General features: G+C 43.6%; 1 protein-coding gene across 1 annotated transcript in view; it reads right to left on the bottom strand.

The window, feature by feature from the left end:
- SLC24A3 (solute carrier family 24 member 3) overlaps window positions 1-16,943 on the bottom strand; it is a 448,998-nt gene that overhangs the window by 431,472 nt on the left and 583 nt on the right. The gene's annotated exons all lie outside the window — the stretch shown is intronic.

The raw sequence follows: 16,943 nt of genomic DNA on the forward strand, positions 1-16,943 counted from the left end.
CTGGTCTCACTTCCCCATCCCCTACTGTTGTTTCCTGGGATCAACTCCTAAATAAACTACACACACCCACATCTTTGTCTTAGAATCTGCTTCTGGGGAACAAGAACTTAGCAGGGCACTTGACGGGCAGAGCAATATATTAATGGTCACCAAGGGTGTGCCACTGCTGTACATGTCATTTATGCATCTCAAGTTACCCACCCCAAATCAACTTGTGTGTCAGGAACCAACACATAAAAAAGAATCACAAAGAAACAAATGAGGATCCACACCAATGAAGAGTTCTGCTGGGACAGAGTTTGTTGGAAAAAATGATGATTGCATTCCTTCCAAAGAGCCTGACACATGCAACTTCCGTGTTCATGCAGAGGGCCTCGTATCCCTACAACTATTCCAGGCATCCATTTCCCAATAAACGTCCTTGAAGAAGGAATTACTTTCTCTCTCTGATGCTGTGTTTGTAATGAGGACGTGGCTGGCCACTGGAAGCAGCTTCCACTACAGAATAACATGGCTGTTTACTCAACAAATCAGACCATTCCCCCACCCTCTTAGCTTCTCTCCTCCCACTTACTGTCACAGCTGAATGTGCAGTGTTACACCTGAAAGATGTGACTGGTTATAAGACTCAAGGACTAGGGACACCTCCTCCTCCCTTCCTTCTTCCCTTCCCTTCCTAGCACAAGATTTCTGGTTCAGTTCATGGTTCTGCTTTGGAGGGAAGTGAGAGGGATATTAGGGATAATTGGCCCTTGTTAAGTTACTTTCCGTGGTCAACCAAAGCTCTAAGTTTCCATTTATCACAAAAGTCTCTTTAAAAGTTGACTTGAATAAGTATCTCAGAAAAATGACTAAAATCTACAAGGCATTTCCTGAAGAGAAATATATGCAACAAATTAACATTTACCTGGAAAGTCTGTCATGGTGTATATATCATCAATATGTATAGATGTGTATCTACATGTATGTATATGAGGATGTGTTTGTGTCCAGAATGTGACTACACACCAATACATGGATGAATCTCAAAAACAGAGTGCTAGGAAGCCTTACATCCAAAAGCACATATAGTGGGAATCATGCACATAAAGTTCTAGAACAGGCACAAACTAATCTATGGTGATGGAATCAGAAGAGTAGTTGTATGGGGTATGCTGAGCTGGGGTTCCTGAGAAGAGGCAAGAGAGAACTTCCTGGGATGATGGCATGTCCTATACCTTGACAGAGGCAGGGTGCAAAGGTTTACTATATGTCAGAACTCATGGATGCAACTCAAAACTTGTGCACATCCTGTGTATAAACGTAACCCAAAGTAGAAGGGTAACGAGTGGTAAACTTTAGCTAATGATATACATGACCTAACAACACGTGTGAGAGGGAATGGGTTGACTTCTGAAACTACTTTGAAGTCTACTAAAATAGCATGGATTGATGGATGGCCACAGGGTTGGGTAGAGGGATAAATGTGATAATAGCCAGTATAGTAAAATGTAAACTATAGAACCTAGGTGCTGGGTCTATATGCATTCACTATAAAATTCATTCTAGTTTTCTGTATGTTTCCAAATGTTCATAATAAAATGCTGGAGAAGAAAATAGAGTTGGTGCTCTGTATTCATGGGTTCTGCATCTGTGAATTCAACCAACTGTGGATAAAAAATATTTGGAAAATGTAAGCCATGGTCTGAGAGACTGTTTGTTATGTTTTCAGTTCTCTTGCATTTGCTGAGGAGTGTTTTACTTCCAATTATGTGATCAATTTTGCAAGAAGAAAGTATAATCTGTTGTTTTTAGGTGGCAAGCTCTGTAGGTATCTGTCAGGTCCACTTGATCCAGAGCTGAGTTCAGGTCCTGAATATCCTTGTTGATTTTCTGTCTCAATGGCCTAATACTGACAGTGGGGTATTAAAGTTTCCCACTATTATTGTGTGGGAGTCTAAGTCTCTTTGTAGGTCTCTTAGAACTTGTTTTATGAATCTGGGTGCTCCTGTATTGGGTGCGTATGTATTTAGGATAGTTAGTTCTTCTTGTTGAATTGATTCCTTAACTAAAATAGTGTTAAGAGGGAAATATATAGCACTAAATGCCCATGTCAAAAGGCTAGAAAGACCTCAAATCAACACCCCAACATCATAACTAAAAGAACTAGGGAACCAAGAGTAAACAAACCCCAAAGCTAGCAGAAGACAAGAAATAACCAAGATCACAGTGGAACTGAAGGAGACAGAGACATGAGAAATCCTTCAAAAAATCCATGAATCCAGGAGCTGTTTTTTTTTTTTTTTGAAAAAATAAAATGAAAAAGGCCACTAACTAGGCTAATAAAGACAGAAGAATCAAATAGACACAATAAAAAATGGGGATATCACCACTAACCCCACAGAAATACAAACAACTGTCAGAGAACACTATAAACACTTCTATGTAAATAAACTAGAAAATCTAGAAGAAATTGATAAATTGTTGGACACATACACCATCCCAAGATTGTACCAGGAATAATTTGAACCCCTGAATAGACCAATAACAAGTCCTGAAATTGAGACAGTAATGAATAGCCTACCAACCAAAAAAAGCCCAGGACCAGACAGATTTATAGCTGAATTCTACCAGAGGTACTAAGAGGAGCTGGTACCATTTCTTTGGAAACTATTCCAAACAATTGAGAAGGAGGGACTTCTCCCTAACTCATTCTATGAGGCCAGCATCATCCTGATACCAAAACCTGGTAAAGATACAACAACGACGAAAAAAACTTCAGGCCAATATCCCTGATGAACATCGATGCAAAAATCCTCAATAAAATACTGGCAAACTGAATCCAGCAGCACATCAAAAAGTTTATCCACCACAATCAATTCAGCTTCATCCCTGATGCAAGGCTGGTTCAACATATGCAAATCAATAAATGTAATTCATCACATAAACAGAAAAAAAGTCAGAAACCACATGATTACCTCAATAGACACAGAAAGACCTTCAATAAAATTCAACATCCCTTCATGTTAAAAACTCTCAATAAACTAGGTATTGATGGAACATACCTTAAAATAATAAGAGCCATTTATGACAAACCCACAGCCTGAATGGGCATTCATACTGAATGGGCAAAAACTGGAAGCATTCCCCTTAAAAACTGGCACAAGGCAAGGATACCCTGTCTCACCACCTCTATTCAACATAGTATTGGAAGTTCTGGCCAGGGCGAAGAGGAAGAAATAGAGGGTATTCGAATAGGAGAAGAGGAAGTCAAACTGTCTCTGTTTGCAGATTACATGAACCCATATCTAGAAAACCCCATGGACTCAGCCCAAAAGCTTCTTAAGCTGACAAGCAACATCAGCAAAGTCTCAGGAAATGATTCTAACATCCAGAACCTACAGGGAACTTAAAAAATTTTACAAGAAAAAAACAACCCCATTAAAAATTGGGCAAGGGACACAGACACTTCTCAAAAGAAGACATTTGTGTAGCCAACAAACATATGAACAAAAGCTCAACATTACTGATCATTAGAGAAATGCAAATAAAAACTACAGTGAGATACAATCTCAAGTCAGTCAGAATGGCAATTATTAAAAAGTTCAGAAACAACAGCTATTTATTGTTAAAACAGATGCTGGCAAGGCTATGGAGAAATAGAAACACTTCCACATTGTTGGTGGGAATGTAAATTAGTTCAACCATTGTGGAAGAGAGTGTGACGGTTCCTCAAAGACCTAAAAACAGAAATACCATTTGACCCAGCAATCCCATTACTAGGTATATACCCAAAGGAATATACATCATTCTACAATAAAGACACATGCATGCATATGTTCATTGCAGCACTATTCACAATAGCAACAACATGGAATCAATCCAAATGCCAATCAGTGACAGGCTGGATAAAGAAAACGTGGTACATGTACACCATGGAATACTATGCAGCCATAAAAAGGAATGAGATCGTGTCCTTTGCATGGATATGAATGGAGCTGGAAGCCATTATCCTCAGCAAACTAATGCAAGAACAGAAAACCAAACACTGCATGTTCTCACATATAAGTGGGAGCTGAACAATGAGAACACATGAAACCGGGAAGGGAACACCACACACTGGGGCCTGTTGGTGGGAAGGAGGAGAAAGATCATCAGGATAAATAGCTAATGCATGGGACGTAATACCTAGGTGATGGGTTGACAGGTACAGCAAACCACTATGGCACAAACTTGCATATCCTACACATGTACTCCAGAACTTAAAATAAAATACAATTAAATTTCTTCTTTAAAGAAAAAGAAGTGTTTATTGACTAAAAGTAATTTTGGCTAGAGTAATCAATTAAAATGGTTCGATTTCCATTTATAGATTTTATGAATAAATGCTAGAGTTTTCTGTTAAAAAAAAATTGGAAAAAAAATTCCACAAAGTTCCAAAAAGCAAAACTTAAATTTGCCACTTCCCAAGTACTACACTGAATCCATGTAAATGAAGTGGTGTATAGGCATTGTATTAGGTATTAGGTATTATAAGCAACCTAGAGACGATTTAAAGTGTATAGGAGGATGTGCATACGTTATGTGCAAATGCTATGCCATTTTATATCAGGGACTTGAGGATCCATGCATTCTGATATCTGAGGTGGAGGGGTGTCCTAGAACCAATCCCCTGTGGATACCAAGGGACCACTGGACCTAAAGGCAAGATTCTTGAGACTGAATGAGGAGACAGAGGAAGCAAAATTTTAAATAAACAGTACATCAAATTGTGGCACTGATGGGACGATAATTCTATATTTATAATGGGAATTACTGAGGAATTCTGTCCCCCTGAGAACCACTAAGCAGAGCCAGGCACCAAGTAATTTTGCTTGGGCATCCTTAAAGGAAATATCCTTTTTTTTTTTTTTTTTGATGAAGTTTCGTTTTTGTCGCTCAGGCTGGAGTGCATGGCGCCATCTCAGCTCACTGCAATCTCCACCTCCAGGGTTCAAGTGATTCTCATACCTCAGCCTCCCAAGTAGCTGGGATTATAGGCACCCGCCACCACGCCCAGCTAATTTTTGTATTTTTAGTAGAGATGGGGTTTCACCATGTTGGCCAGGCTGGTCTTGAACTCCTGACCTCAGGTGATCCACCTGCCTCAGCCTTCCAAAGTGCTGGGATTTCAGACATGAGCCACTGTGCCTAGCCAGGAAACATCCTTTTCCGAGCCACAGACAGAAAATGATTCCACAAAGGGGTCAATGTCCTGCATGAAACCAGGGCAACTGGGTAAAAATGGCTGACAGTGGGGAGGTGCAGCTGCATTACAACTTTCCTTCCTTTAAAGTCAGTATCAAATAACTCAATTTAATAAATTGGCCTAGTATTTGTGGTTAAAATGGAGCAGGCAGTGGGGAAACTGTGTTGCTGGAATGTGGAAATACATTGTCCAAAGGGCAGCCTCCCACCTCAACGGTCCTACGGATGCAAGAGTGCTATGGTCTTTATGCTTATGTTCCCTCTAAATTCTCATGTTAAATTCCTAACCCCCAAGACAGGGGGTAGGACCTTTAGCAAGGTGATTAGGAATAGGATTCCTAAGTCTATCAAAGAGACTCCAAAGGGCTCCCTTGCCCCTTCCTCAGTGTGAGGATAGAGTGAGACGGCACTAACTATGAACCAGGAAACAGGTCCTCACCAGACACTGAATCTGCCAGTGCCTTGGCTTTGGACTTCCAGCTACCAGAACTGTAAGAAACAAATTTCTGTTGTTTAGATGACATTCAGTCTATGGCATTTTGTTTTAGCAGCCCGAGTAGACTATGACAAAAAGGTCAGAATCAAGTGCAGATCAAGCCCTCCTTTTCCACATGCTTCTGCCTCTCCACCTCATCCCTATGACCACTGCTATCCATTCTACACACCCAGCCTGCATACTTGGTCTAAAGATCAAAACCCCCATCATCCGTGATTTTTCTATAAATTTGTCCAGGGCAAGTCAACAAGATTTCAGCAGAAGTGGAATTCCCATTCCCCAGGAAAAGCTCCAAGGGGAGGCTCATCTTGATACTGACAGGCTGTTCCTGTGACTGGCTCCTATGCTTTGACAACTAAGACTATTTTTACTTCCCGCCTGGGTTTTTGTAGTATTAGTGCCTGTCAGATTCATTTTACCTGCCTCCCATGGTAGAAAACTGCCATGTCCTAAAAACCAGAGAAAGAAATCAGCAGCATGAATAATAACCACAATCTCCTAAGTGTGACAAACTGAGACTCTGTTTGCAGGACTCCTCAGGACTGTCGCAAAGTGGGTGCTTGGAAAATGGACACCCACTCAGGGACCGAGCACTGGCTGTGTGTTAAAGACTTAACACGCTTTATTCCACCGACCCATGAATGATCCCCACTTCTCAGGGAAGGAAACCAAGGCTTTGAGAGATTACGTGGCCGGTCCAGGGTCCCATAGCCCATGGGTCCTCCCCAGGCCTGTGGTGCCCAGGCCCTACATCTCTCACTCTGCTCAGAAGTACCTACAATTACAAAATGTGGCCTCTCCTTCTCTGTCTGGAAGGTTTCCTCACGACCCCAAGACAGGGTGGGTACTGTGAGTTCCCATTTATCAACTGAGGTCACAGTCCAGCCTGCTCTTTGGACCCAGTCTTTTGCTCCTTCCAGAATGACCTGTCCCAAGGGTCAGCAGCTTGTCGTCTTTTTTTTTTTTTTTTTCCATACCAGTGTGCCTGATCCCAACAACGTGGACACTGAGTGGGCCCTGAGGTCTCCTGCAGGCCCAGGGCTGGGGAGCCAGGCTGAACTCCTGGCACAAAGGTTTTGACAGGGATGGATGAGCCACTGGGCTGGGCCCAAATCCATTTTGTTCTGAGTCAGCTTCTAAAAAAGACTGCTAATCTTTAATTCAAAGATTTTATTGTTCTATTACAGACATTTCAGCCAAGCAAAATGGGATTCACACTCTATCAGGAACCTCAGAAGCGCCCATAGCATAGCCTAGACATGTACCTATTTAAACTTACTCTCCAGGTGGCATGTGAACACAGTCCTAGGCCTCAGTGGGGCCTACCCCAAGGCACACAAACTGAGACATGGCGCTGGCCCACTAGCCAGGGATAGACTGTGCTCGGTGCCTCTGTCCAAACCAAAGCGCGCTCACTGGAGTAGCTCAGACCATCCCTGACCTTCACAGCCCTTAGCCAGGCCACCCCTATCGTTCATGGAGCCTGCTAAGAAACATGTCAGGCTGGGAGAGCCTTTGGGGAGAAAGACCAGGCCTACCTGGGCCTCCCTGGGCCTCGTTCCACCCCAAAGCACCAGAGTCCACCCAGACCTGGGAGTGTCAGAGAGCAGCCGGGAGATGCGCCCCAAGGCCCTGCCCTCAGTCCCATGGGCACCTTGCCCTGTACCTCGGCCAGCCCTGGCTTCTGAGTGGGTGGAAGTGGCAAATGCTGAGGCAACTGAGGACCAGACGGAAAGATTAGACCCACAAATAGGACAAGGCAGGAACATTCCCTCTCGACTTTGATACAAAGTGATTTTAAAATGCAGCTAGGGTGAAACACACCCTGGTGTTTCCCAGGGCGAGAAAGCTTAGAAACAAAACCTGTGGTCTCCAAGACAGAGTAAAAAAACAAATGTTCACAGGGCTTGGGAGGAGTGCTGAACATACATGGACCCTGCTGGAAGACAAGTTTGGTATCTTACATGTGGCTGGAGGTCTCCCTTTATTCATCTGTTTGCCAGCTTGTTGAAGACTCTAGGCCTTGCAAGCCCAGCTATTCTCCCCTGAGCCAGCTTGACAGAGACCACCCATGCACAGAGGTGGGTCACAGGCCAGCATTCTCACCTGCTGTTCAGGCTGCTATAACAGAACACCATCGACCGGGTGGCTTATAAACAACAGAAATTTATTTCTCACAGCTCTGAAGGCTGGGAAGTCCAAGAGCAAGATGCCGGCAGGCTTGGTGTCTGGTGGAGGGCCTGCATTCTGGTTCACAGATGACACTTTCTCGCTCTAGCTTCACACGGTGGAAGGGGTGAGGGCCTTCTCTCGGGCCTCCTTTATAAGAACACTAAATCCCATTCCTGAGGGGACTGATCTCATGACCTAATCGACCCTCCAAAAGCTCTACCTTCTAACACTATCACCTTGGGAGTTAGAATTTCAACAAATGAATACTGGGGGGACACAAACACTCAGACCATAACTCCCTGGAAGCTTGAAAACCTCTGACACCTGCCTCCCAGTTCCAGAGGCTGAGATTTTCCTGGCCTGGGGTGGACCTGGGTTTAAAATCCCCACAGGTGCCTCCAATGAGCTAAGCCAGGGGTCCTCACACTTGAGTGTGCCTCACAAGCCCCTGGAGGGCTTGTTACAACCCAGATGTCTGGGTCTGCCTTTCAGAGGTTCCAATCCAGTAGGGCTCAGGTGCAGCTCAAGGATGAGCATTTGTAACAAGCACCCAGGTGCTGCTGCTGCTGCTGGTCCTAAGACATCTGAGAGCACTTAGATGGGGACAGAACAGAGCCCACGTGGCAACCCAGATTATGTGACCTAAGGCTGACCACATACAAACAAGGCTTTGGGAGACAGGCAACCTCAGAGTCCTGGTCCTTGCTCCAGTGCCAACTAGCAGGGAACCCTGGAGATGCCTCTCGTGTCTCTAAACCTGAAGCTTCATCTGCAAAATGAGATTATCTGTGTAACAATCTCAGTAAGAGATTGAAGAAAAGAGCCCCAAGTCCCCCGGGCACACTGCTGCTCCAGAAATGACTGAGGAATGGGGAGCCAGGTGGGGCGGAGTGAACCCCAGAGGGCTTGAGACATGCAAGGCCACATGTGCTCCTAGGCCAGGAGGAAGCAGCACTATGTGGCTTATCACTGTCACAGGCCACAGTGCAGCCAAGAGGTGTATTGGGACCAGGAGGGGACTTCCCTTGCAGGCTCTCCACTGCCCCAAGGTGGGTGTTCCCAGCACCCCACTATAATACCGATGGCCTCTATACACAGTTGAGTGCATTGCTCACCACTCCGGGGGTGCCTGTGAGATGAGCCCTGGGGAAAGTGTCCTCGTGCAGAACAAGCCAGGAGTACAGGTGTGCAGCCCTAAGTGGCTGCTTTACTGTGGAACCCCAGAGGAAAGCAATTCCAAGGTAGAATGAGTACTAGACATGTGGTCTGGAGACCCAGATGCTCTGGAGCAAGGGGTATTCCAGGCCTGTGGTTTCAAGCTCTTTTAGGAGGTAAAATTTTACTCTTCAAATAAAATTGTAAACAGATCCCTAACATATGAAAGGAAAAATATTGGAGTTTTTTGATTGTGAGAAAGTGGGTAGGGGCAGGAGGAGGAGACAGTATCTGAATCACAGACCCCCCAGCCCAGGGATGACATTAAAAATATGCAATATGGCACAGGCACTACCCGGGGGAAGGATCAGGGAAAGCAGAGAGGACCTTGGAAATGTCATCCCTGCCTCAACCTCCCCTGCAGAGCACACGAGGCAACTGTCACAGAGCCTGGAACCAGGGGCAGCAGCAAACATTTCTGTAAAGGACCAAGAATAAATATTTTATGCTTTTCAAGCCCTGTGGTCTGTGTTGCAACTATTCAACTCAGCCTTCATAGAGCAAAAGCTGCCACAGAGACACATAAATGGATGTGTGTGGTTGTGTTAAAATAAAACTTTATTCACAAAGACAGTTGACAGTCCCCCTGTGGCCAAGGGCTCTTGTTTGTTGAGCCCTGGCTTAGAGGAAAAGGGTTTAGAAGCCACCAGAAACAATAATCACTGTGCTTGTTTTTGCATGTATGACTGAATTCTCAATTCTTAAACTCAACTTGCTTTGCTCTCAGACTAACTAATCTATCAACTGGGCATCATAATACCGTTTTTTCTGACCTTGAGGTATTTGTTCCAAGGGCCAAATGTGTCCCAATGAGCTAACGAATGTGAAAATGCTTTGAAATGTCTACAGTACTTTACAAATAGATTCACAAAATCTCTGCATCTAAGGGCAGAGTTTTATCATCCTTTACCTGTGTATCAGAAAGATTCCAGACACCACTCACCAAATTAGGCTGCCTGGGCTGCTTTTAAAGAACAGTGTTTAAAAAAAATGCCCTAAAGGGATGTCAAAGCTAGAAAAAACAAATAGTGTCTGGCCCTTTCTCCTAGAGCCTGAGACTTTTAAACTCTTCATTAGTATAAAGTAGAAAATCCTCTACTCCCTATTTCATCCTGTTTGTTGACACAGTGGACTCTTAGGCCAGAAACTTATTAGTCAGAAGCCTTGTAGTTAATACCACTGGATGTCTCCTACACGCAGCCCAACCTGTAAGAATGTGGTATTGCTGCTGAATGACACTAAATAATCTCTTCATCATTAAAACAATCTTAATCCCACAGAGTTCTAACGTGCCTGAAGAGAGGTAAAGTCCCCATAAATGATCTCCATCAGTCTACCTTCCACTGTATTTCTGGTAGCAAAGATAATGTGGTTACAATTTGTTAAGCACATATTACGATTGAGGGCACAGCTGCTCTGCAAAGCTTACTTTGCTGAATGATTACCACAAGCTTGGCAAGAAGGCATCTTAATTTGCATTTTACCAGAGGGTGGAAATGAGGTCCAAAGAGCTTAGGAAGCCACTTGCCATCACATAGGTCGAAAGTGATGGAACTGGGATTTAGGATTTACTCCAGAACCCAAGCTCTTTCCACACAATTGCCAAATGACTTCATCTATACAAAAGCATTCATTATTTTCCCCAGGGTTCTTTCATTACCAAAGAAAAGATGCAATTTGCAAATGGCACCACTGGGACAATTTCTACCTCACTGATGACCCCACAAGGTAAAAGAGAATCAAATTGTTTCACTTGATGAGGCAAGAATTATGAAGATTAAAGCAAGAGGTATAGTCAGCCTTAGCAGACATAAATTTGGATTATGATTTTCTATAATGGTGGTATTTGGCTTTTGAAAATGGTATAAGCATAAAGAAAATTGGGAAATTTGCTTTTCAAAAGAAACAAGTTTGGGGAAAATTAACGTAGCAGAGACTAGCTAGAAGTTCACCAAACCTGTTTCCTCTTCTGCTTTCTACATTCCACTAATGTACATGGCCCAGCCTCCCTTGAGGTCAGAAGTTGTCACGTGACTGAGCTCTGCCAATGGAATGTGAGCATCAGTGAGCATCTAGTCCCTAAAAACCTGCTACCCCAAATCCTCCATGCCCTTTCCTCTTAATGCAAAGAAGCCCAGCAACCTTGGAAGCCAAGTTGAGGAGGGAAAAGCCTAAAGATAGAAGGATCTGGAGTCCATAGACTCCTTCTTGCAACAGGTGCAACTATAGACTAGAATATTCCATGAGAAAGAAATAAACTTCCCTTGCGTTAACATAGAAATCTGGAGGACTTCTCTGTTACAGCAGCTATTATTACCCTATCTAAGTAATTCAGTAAACAATTTGATACTAATTAAAAAGCAGATTACATTAGTTCCAAATCTGTTCCATTTAAGAATGTCAACAACTATGATTTGAATCATTATGAGAATTACAACTTCAGAAAGAAGTTCAAGTTATGTGAGCTAGTGAAATAATGTCCAGATGAATATTAAGTCTTTAAACTTAGTTCTTTCTTGGGTTCAAACCCAGCAATAACCACACTAACCTGATTGCAATTTGTCACTTCTAGTATTTTGGAAACATTTGGTTAAATAAAATATATTATTAAAATTAATTTCACCTGTTTCTTCGTACTTTTGTGATGTAGCCAATAGAAAATTTAAAATTACACTGTAGGTCACATTATGTTCCTATTGGACAGTGCTACTCTAGATTGTGCAGACCTCAGATTTTCTATTCAATTATTAACGGGTATTGAGCACTGCACGGGTGTTGGGTGGCCCTACTTCACTTCTGACAAGCCCTGTGACCTTGGGCAGGTTGTTTATCCCCTCTGGTTCTTGTCTTTTTCATGTAAAAGATGAGAATGTTGGCCCTATCATGCTTTGTAGACTGGTCATGTCCAGCCCTGTGATTTTAAACTAGCCCACTCAGATGTTACAGTTCAAACCCCAAACAGCAGGATCCTGACACTGTTCATGGCCAGTACCATGAACATATTTTCTGCTTGTTGGTCTGTGCCTGGGCTCCAATTCTTGTTTATGGACCACAAGCACCCTTTGAACCTCCCCTCCTGTTGCTTCTCTCACATAGACTTCCTGGTTTCCCTCGTCGACTGAAGCTCACATTTAACTGTTAAACGTGGGCTTCTGGCCATTCCAGTCAACACCTGACCTGTAGGCACTCCTGACCATCCCCACAGGGCAGTGCCCAGCCAGCCTGACTTTGTTCTTGGAACACAGGCCAAGCGTCCTCTTCACCTTCTGAGGCCTTAGGCCCAGCTAAGCCAGACAGAGTGGGATGATCCTTTATCAAGGTAAATCCAGTGATCTCACAGTGAAGCCCACACCAAAGGCCATCATTTTAAATATTTTCCTTCTTCCAAAGTTTATTTGAAAAAAGCACACTGAGGAAAAGCTCATTTCCTTAAAATATCAAAGAACCAAAACCAAAAGATGATATATTTTCTGGAGACAGACTGCAAAGTGCAGAATAAATAAAATTCTGCGAAGTGTACAAATAAATATTACAAAGAATTCATTTCTGCTACAGTTGTCTACCATCTTCAATACTACATTTAGCTAACTTAATTTTTGGTGGATCAAATTTATTCAAAGTTAAATTTCTCTTAATAGGTCATCTGAGTAAACAAGTTCAAGTGTTACTTGCCAAAAGGAAAAAAAAAAAAAATGTTTCCAGGCTTCAGATGAAATCGGCAGTGTCAGGCTAAGAAAACAACCTTAAAAATTCACAGAGAGCTGGAACAATTGCAAAGAAAAGTTGGAGCCCAGAGGTCAGTCTTGTTCATGCAGTTCTGAAGGTAAAAAAAAAAAAAAAAAAAAAAAAAAAAAAAATCACAAATTTCCACCAAAACGTCGTTCGAAGGCCAAAGGAAAATGCCTTTTTCTTTTTTTTTTTTTTTTTTTTGAGACAGAGTCTCATTCTGTCACCTAGGCTGGAGTGTAGAGGTGTGATGTCAGCTCACTGCAACCTCCATCTCCCAAGCTCAATCGATCCTTCCATCTCAACCCCTCAAGTAGCTCAGACCACAGACTCACACCACCACACTTGGCTAACTTTTGTATATTTTATAGAGACGGGGTTTCACCATGTTGCCAAGGCTGGTCTCGAACTCCTGACCTCAAGTAATCCACCCGCCTTGGGCTCTCAAAGTGCGGGATTATAGGCATGAGTCATAGCGCCCAGCATCATTTTTTTGAAAGCAGAAAATGTTTAAAGTAATATATCCTTAAAGTAGCAGCTGTCATAAGAAGATAGCACCCTGGGCTTTCTCTGGCACCAAAACTGGGCACTCTGTGCTCCTGGTTTTCAGACAGAGAGAAAGGGAGAAGGCAGGGGAGAGGGAAGGGGAGGAGGGGAGAGGGAGTAGAGGAAGGCTTGAGGTATGGCATGAAATTCTGCAAACACAGCAGTTATTAAGGGAAATGGGAGAGTGTCTAGGGGAAGAAGTTTTCTTGAATTTCTATTCTTGAAATTTCTTGGAATAAGTGGATTTGTGCAAGGGCAGGGATAAATGTAGTTGAAGATCTATTTTATAGGTGAGGAAATGGTCATCTGAGAGGCAAACCAGCCTTACGCCCCAACAGGGAATATAACCAGAATAGAGGTAACTCTGTCTGCAGTCTCCGAATCTACAGCCTTCCTCTAACAACATCTAAAGCCAGGGTTTCTGACAGCACAGTCCGAGAAGCCTCATGACATCACAAGTGGCAGCTGGGTGTACTTTATGACAAACGCTAAATTAACTCCTGCCTGTGACCTTGCCACCATAACTCAGACAGCCAGGACACACACTGCACCCCAAACACTCAAGTCCCTATGCACTCACTCCTCCAAGCACAGAGGGAAGCCTGCTCCGCAGGCTCTGTTAAGCGTACTGCTGCCGCTGACATCATCGCAAATAAAAAGGGAGAGAGTCCAGGAACCACAGGGCTCACTTCCTAGCCTCTCTATTTAAGATTTTCGAGGACAGACAGCACTATGTTTAACCGGCACAAGTAATATTCATCGTGCCCAGGGCCTCTTAAGGAAAACTGAACAATGTTTTAGATTGAACCTGTCCTCACCTCACTCCTGCTCAATCATTTCACCTAACAACAAGTTAGAGGTAGAGAAGATGAATATTATTAAAATGATGCTTCTAAATCAGGACCTTATGGGTGCTTTGGCTCTCAACTTTTATCATAAAATATCTGTCCAGTCCAGACCGAGAAGCCATCTTCGACAGCATTCTGGTAAGGGCATGGAGGTAACCAGGGCTCACAGGTGTCTACGGCAATGTTCTGATCCTGTTGTTAGAAATAGTCGATGCAGCAGAGGTGATGGCACTCATTGCCATGCCTGAGGTCTTCAGGGCTTGCCTACATGGGTAGATGGTACTGAAGCCTCCTGTCTAGATGACGATCTGTTCAGACCTGGGCTACCTGCAGTGTGTCCTGTTGACAGACTTGCTCTTGCAGGGAGTAGCTGGAGAATATTGCTCTAGGAATCTTGCACTGTGCCCCACCCATAATGATGCCCCAGGACAGAAGGTGGGAAATTCACGAATACACTCCTACTATGGTGCCATCAAACCCAGGACACTAAGCTGTTCACACTTTATTACTAATTCTCACAGCAATCATGAAAGGTCAGAATGATTATGTCAACTTCCAGAGAAGCACACAGAAACTCAGAGAACCTGGCTATTTGGTCAAAGTTCACAGCTTCAGGTGAGTGTGACTCTAAGACCCCAGTTAAAGATAAGGCCCTCAGATTTACATATTTGCTCTACACCCTTGAGATGTTTGCAATTGGGCTGGAAAGACAGGAGATACATCCAAAGACAACTGCAAGTTCTGACCACCCTGTCCAATAGCTCTTTCTGTGATGATGGAAATGTTCTGGGACCTGTGCTGTCATCTGTGATCCAACTATCGAGTATTTGACATGTAGTTGGTGCAATTGAGAATCTGAATATTTAATTTTAGTTGGTTTGAATTCATTTGAATTGAAATAGCCATTGAATGTCCACATTTAACAGCACATGTGGAGACATTTTATACCAGCAGTAGTCAGAAAAGAATGCTGCAGTCTGGGGTGGTCCAAGCGAGCTTCATGAAGCACATGGGCTCTGAGCCAGCCCTTGATGTGTTAGGATTTGAACAGAACTTCTGTTTCGGGCATGATCATCTTCCCTGTGGAATTTGGTTCTGAATCAAGGGCCCCAGAAACCAAGCCCAGTCCTTTTGGTCTGCAGGTGAGGAAATCAAGATTGTCCCTCCCGGTTCCATATTCCCTTTGGACCTGCTCTTTGCAACATGACTCAGCTTGCTTTTGCTTCCTTCCAAGTTTCTCCTGAAGCCTTTCCTCTCTTCCCTTTCCCTGTGTGCCCCCTGCCAACACGGGCAGGTCGTGGGTTTGCGTTCTTTTTATCTACCTAGACATTTTCTTTTTTGTCTGTGAGGCTGAGTCATTTCCTCTCTTGGAATGACTTTTAATGCGCTTTATGCTTCTACATCTGTCACTCTGAGAAAGGCATTTCCCAATACAGAGAGCAATGCCACTCACAGAGAGACCAGTCACCTGCCCCCAAAACACACCCCAGCAACAGGGAACAGAATCCCCTCATCCTTGCTGGGTCTGCATATGGCTGAACCTAATGCTCAGAACTGGTCACCATGTCCTGTCTGATTCCATTCTTTTCCATATCAGGAGTGACAACTGGGCTTTCTAATACTATTAGCTGATTAATACTAATCAGCTTATTAGTTGGACAAAGATGTTGAAAACTGACTACAGGACCAGATCTGTTCTTGGCACAGAACCTGTGCCTTCCCTGCCATGCCTTTTTAGGCTAGCCCTTGGAAATCTCTGTTTTTTAGACTACACGTGGCTCAGTCCCTCAGTGGGGCATTTGACCCCTTCATATCCATTTTCATTTCTAGCTCACGTAGCTGCCCTTGTGCTGCTTCACTTTCAAGTGAAAAATGTTCCTTGTGAGCATGGGACAACAGCCACAGTAACTTTTGGATTCCCCAGCTTGAGGAACACAGACTATGCAGGATTTTTTTGGTGGTGGAGATGGAACAGATAACCTATTTTGAATTCTTTTCAGCTTTGCTTGAAAGCTGATTGTTAAGAGTCTAAGTATGGCGGGAAGGGCACTTCCACCCATCTTCCCAACAGATCACAGACCTGCAATTCTCTGACATGTCTTCTGTACTCAACAACCTGTAGTTCTTTGGGCTGCAGCGGAGATTGTTTATATCCTTCCATGCTGACACTAAAGATGAGACAGGCCTTTGGATGGAAGATCAGCATGTCACTGAGCTCCTGGGCCCTGGACAGTGGCACACATGAAGTCAATCCCCACCAGGTAAGGACAGAAAGCCCCAGAGGGCCTTGAGGTCCAAGTCAAAGTGGCAAAACATGGCTACAGATCTACTCCATCCCACCGCCTGTTTTGGTACAACCTGTGAGCTAAGAATGATTTTTAAATTGATAAAGCATTATAAAAAATTCGTTTAAGAATACACTACAGATGCAATATGTGGCCTGCAAAGCCTACAGTGTTTACCATCTGGCCCTTTCCAGAAGAAGTTTACCAACTCCGGTCTAAACTTTCAGGGACCTCATTCATCCAGAGGGGTGCCTGTCATATCCCTGAGGCTTGGTGGGCTGGGTTCTCACAGCTCCTCGTTCCCTTTGATCTGCTTTGTGTTTGTTTTCTTTTTCAGTTCAGTAACCTCAGAGACAAAAGGCTTCATATATCTTTCCAGGGAATGATGCAATAGATATCAAATCTAACAAACAATAAATGAAAATCCAC

Source organism: Rhinopithecus bieti, unplaced genomic scaffold, assembly GCF_001698545.2.
Source record: "Rhinopithecus bieti isolate Rb0 unplaced genomic scaffold, ASM169854v2 scaffold_641, whole genome shotgun sequence".
NCBI lineage: Eukaryota > Metazoa > Chordata > Mammalia > Primates > Cercopithecidae > Rhinopithecus > Rhinopithecus bieti.